This window comes from Mus caroli, chromosome 10, assembly GCF_900094665.2.
Source record: "Mus caroli chromosome 10, CAROLI_EIJ_v1.1, whole genome shotgun sequence".
Lineage (NCBI taxonomy): Eukaryota > Metazoa > Chordata > Mammalia > Rodentia > Muridae > Mus > Mus caroli.
This window is the reverse complement of record NC_034579.1, coordinates 61,775,143-61,780,099: the sequence shown is the minus strand read 5'-3', so window position 1 is coordinate 61,780,099 and position 4,957 is coordinate 61,775,143. Positions and strand designations below refer to the sequence as shown.

Below are 4,957 nucleotides of genomic sequence, written 5' to 3'. Positions count from 1 at the left end.
CATGGGCTGCAAGATGGGTTTGTCACAACACAATGTCCTTCATGTTGGATTCAGAACTGAAAGGAATTTCTCTAAGTTATTGAAGACTTTATGGCTAGGTTTCAGAAAGGGGAGGGGGAATCCACATCTATCCCAGTGTGACTTCTGTGCAATGCAAGTCCGGCACATTTTAAGGCCCGCTGGATAATGCTGCTATTCTTTCGAGAACTGTTAACAGCTGTAGCAACTGTTATGACCAGCTTCAAAACATGTCTGTAGTCAGTGCTCTCCAGACACTTAGCAATCCCAAAGCTATTCCTGGATCTGCTCGCACCGTGGCGTGAACACAAAGTTTTGATTTATGCTGGAAACGAAACAACAAACTCCTGATCCTTCCTCTAAGTGGTCATTCAGATGACACGGACGGCATGTGCCTTGGGGGGGAGGGGTATACAGAATTCACAGAAACAAAAAGGGAGCAAGGAAATAAATGGAGGGCCACCCACAGTTCCCTTAAGGAGAACTCACAGTTGCTAGCACAAAGCTCTGTGTTGGAATGACATCTTGAGGCCCACAAAAGGCTCTTATGCTCAGAGAGGGGCAGACTTTGGGAAGGGAGGTAGTCCAACCCCAGAGAGGTGCCTGTGGTGACATTAATCCAGCAAGATGCTACACAGGCAATAAGGACCCTCTAAAGGTAGAGCTACATGTGGGGCATATGGTTGGGGGGGGGGGGCTTACCAGCCCGGGCAATGCTCCAAGCTCCATCCCATTCCCACCTCCCCAACCCAAGACAGGTACACCAAAAGTTCCAACTTCACTAAATCATGACAAACTAACCTGGAACTGACTGACACCCGTGGGAGGGAGTCTCAAGCCAACCATCACGGGTCCCATGCATCTAAGCAGTGTGGAGATGGAAATACCAGTGGGGCAAACAAGATCTGGATAAGCTCCCACCCCAAGAGTTAGTAATTCACATGAACAGATCACCCATAGGACACCCAGGTCTCCTGTTCTCAAGTTAAAAAACCAAGAAGGTAGTGAATGTGTGTCTCTAGAAGATGAACCATACACTTGCCTCTCTGTGCGCTGCTGTGGAGAAAGGAAAGATGCCTCGGAGAGATTCATTTTGTCCCAGCAGTTGAGAATCATCTTTCCGCACAGTATATAAGCATAGATGCAGGAAGAGGAAGGGGTCCAGCCTCTGACCTGAAGCTTTTGCATCTAGTTAGAATAGAAAATACAAGAAGTTAGAAAATCAAGTGGAAGGTCCTCTGATGAGCTGGCTCAGCAGGGAAGGGTGCTTGCCACCAAGCCTGATGACCTGAGTTGGAGCCTCAGAACCCCCTGTGGCAGAAGGGAACTGAATCCCACTACCCCCTGACCTCCACTGATATGGCATGACATATACTCATGCATATACACACACAATAATAGCAACAATAAAGTAATAATAAATACTTAGATTAAACAATAAAGAAAATCAGGTGGATTCTAAAGGCCTAAGAGTGAGTAAGGACGGGGTCATCGGACTTGGTCCTGAGGCCCCAGAAGCTGTGGTCTAGCCACTCAGTCTCCATAGCTAAAGCATTACTGATGGGAGGTGAAGAAAAGCCGTGGTACCTGCACAAGCTACTGTTTAGCAGGTCGCTGCCATTGTACCATCAATGCATTGAGATGCAAGAAATGGGAGAGCCAGCTCCAGTCACTTAAACAATGAGGCCATTCAGTGACCTCACACAGCCAGAATGCTGGACGTAGGTAGTGCTAGCCTTAGTCTCATGACTCAGAATCTTTTTTCCTCCCAGTCTCCAGTATGAATATTTCCCCAGGCTTGGTACCTTACGCTATCAAGTGAGGTATACTATAGCACCTGATATCATCTTGCAGTAGGAAGGGGGAAGTCCGGGAGAGCCTTCTATCTTCTAACACTTTATCAGTTTGTCGTGAAGATAAGAGTTTCCAGAAAACCCACATTCAGAGGACTTCAACCAATTGGCCAGAATGTCATGTGGCCACCACTATCAACAAGGAAGGTGGCGATCGGGCTCGGCTGATAGGCTGAAAGGAGATGATTACCTCAGCACTGAGCTGCCCCAAGCTTATCAGCAAGGGAGAGCAAAGGGTGGACAGACTGACGGACAGACAGACGTGTAAGCTCAGAAGCAGTACTCTGTACTCAGTTGCTGTGTTCTCTGTCGATTGAAAGCTTAGGATGTTTTGGTGTCTGTGGTCCCTGCTGCCACCGGCTGCTACAGGAAAGGAAATCTGCTTTGCAGTGATGCTGATGGCTGCAGACTCATAACTGAGAATGAGAGACATTGAAGGCTTCTGTGATAACCTCCTCACCTCACCCTATCCCCGCCCCCCTCCAAAAATGAAAAAAAAAGAAAAGAAACCGTCCAGACAGAAAGATATTGAGCAGTCCTTACAAACTGGAATAAAGATGCTGGAGAATAGCTCTTCAGAGCTGATGGCTCTGGGCGGGGTGTGTTTACAGACCACGTGACTCAGTTTCTTTAAAGTGCTGGCTATTGGAGTTTGATCATGCGCCAGTGAGTATACATGGGGGTTTTCTGTGGGGTGCCCAAATAATTGATAAAACACACTGTGCTGTGGGGAGAAGTTTTCTTTTCAAGCAGGGCGTGGTCGTGCACACTTTTAATCTTAGCACTCAGGAGGCAGAGGCAGGCAGATCCCTGAGTTGCAGGCTAAGCCAGTCTACAGAGCTAGTTTCAGGACAGACAGGCTAAACAGAAAAACCCCGTCTCAACGGGATTTTTTTTTCTTTTTAGTATTACAAATAACCCATAACTTCTGTACTGAAGGTAGGGTGCAAAACAAAGAATCTTTTCTTCTGCAGTGTCTCAAAAGACATGGGCTAGGCAGATGGCTCAGTCAGTAGGCACCTACCTCATGGTCATGAGGACCTGAGTTCCATAGTCCATGTCAAAACAGCCCAAACTCCTAGAGTGTACATCAAACCCAGAGTCAGGAAGGCAGAGATTGGCAGATCCCTGGAGTTCAATGATTAACCGTACCCGGCCTTCTTGGGCAGGTTTCAGGCCAACGAGAGATTTTTGTCTTAGAAACAAGGCAGACGGTGTCAGAGTAGTGACAACATATGTTGTCCTCTGGCCTCCATGCACGAACATGAACATGCATGAACATGAACACATACCTCAAGCAGAAAACATTTGTAGCACTTATTAGTGATCAGAATCGGATACCCGTGCACGGCCATTCACTGCAATTGTTGCTTAGCTGAATGTTGGCCTGGTTTACGATGTCCTCTGATTTCAGCGAGATGTCCCTTTAAACCTCTAGGAGCTGAGCCTTAACATAATACTACATCACAGCAACTCTATTGCCCAAATCAGCCACTGGTTTCAGGAGCGTTTCCTACCATCGTCTGGCTAGCCATGCTTCAGGGAGTCTTCTGAGAACTTTCTAGGAAAGAAACCATTCCTCCTTGACTACAAAGAGAACTCTTTCTTCATCTCAAGGAAGACGAGTGGAAACATCATGATGCCTGAAACATCAGCCGTGGTGAGAGGATGGCTCAGGAAAAGGTCACAGAACTGGGAAAAAGTTAGCTCTACCGGCCCTGAAATGCATTACTTCCCAGCTTCTTATGATGTGGGATGACATAATAAACTCCTCCTTATGTATGGATTCAGACTTTGCTTTCTGGGACTCCGAAGTCCCAGGCTCTCGGTTTCAGTTAAGACATAGGCTTCACCAGCAGCAGCAGCAGCAGGCTCTCTTATTGAGGCTTAGTCTGTGGGACACAGGACAGTTCTTTGATGTGTTCAAGCCACTGGGTCATATCCCACAAAGTCACAGCAGCCTCGGCAAGACCAAATATTCTAAAGCCCACAGGGTCAAGAGATTCAATGTTAGCCATGCTGACAGCAAGCTCTGAGGTCTTCACTTGCTCCATGAAAGATTATCCACTTGGCTTCAGCCACCAGGAACCTATCTGCCCCGAGGTGCCTGATCAGACAGGAAACATAGGAGGCCTAAGAAAACAACTAAACTGATAGGAATAAAAATGCTGTTCTGTTTTTAAAATGCTATAATTTGGGGATCTAAGCCTTCTACGTGACTACGTACATGTCTGTTGTACAAAGATTGCTTGAACACACAAAAAATAACCAAATGTACATATATATAAAAAATTGTGTGTGTGTGTGTCGATGGGGAATATTTGGTTCTACTAAGTTGTTTATCTAGATTTTTTTCACATAAAATACCTAAATATGGTTAAAATGTCATCTGACAGACATTTTCAATTTTTTTCATTCCAGAAAAATAATCACTAGGTACAGCAGTGTGTGCTTGCTGTTTCCAGAAATCATCTAGAATTGAGCATTAAGCATAGGACTCCGAACTACAGAACACCCATCGCTGCACAGATCTGCATCTGAATATACAGAACACCCATCACTGCACAGATTTCATCTAAAAAGGAATCTGAAGAGATGAGCTGCCTTGCCTACAGTCATAAAACAGAACACCACGGGGAAATAAAAATAAGAGTTTGCATTATATCCTGACATTTCTTAGAAGGCTTCAGTAAAGCCACACAGACCAAGAAGAGCCTGGGTGGAGAAAGGATCAGAAGCCTCCTCGGGGGCACAGCAAACCCACCCAGGGGAATGGCATAGCTGTGCATCGTCACTCCGTCTGAGCATTTCTCAAAGTGTGGGGAGAGCCATCCAGAGGAGGGGGAAAGCCACATCAGTGAGAAGCAAGGAGGGTACAGAGTGATGACTGTCACCCAGGTCCTAAGAAAGCAGTGGGTCTCAACCTTCCCAGTGCTGTGACCCCCGAATACAGTTCCTCAGGTTGTGCTGACCCCCCAGCCACAGAATTTTTTTTTAAATTTTTAATATTTTTATTACATATTTTCCTCAGTTACATTTCCAATGCTATCCCAAAAGTCTCCCATAGCGCCCCCCACTTCCCTACC

The 4,957-nt window shown here is 46.2% G+C and overlaps 1 long non-coding RNA gene across 1 annotated transcript in view; it reads right to left on the bottom strand.

The window, feature by feature from the left end:
* Positions 1–834: 834 nt before the first annotated feature.
* LOC115032114 overlaps positions 835–4,957 on the bottom strand; it is a 25,573-nt gene continuing 21,450 nt past the window's right edge. The window contains exon 6 of the long non-coding RNA XR_003837742.1: positions 835–1,206. This is a non-coding gene — a long non-coding RNA (uncharacterized LOC115032114). The remainder of the gene's footprint in view (positions 1,207–4,957) is intronic.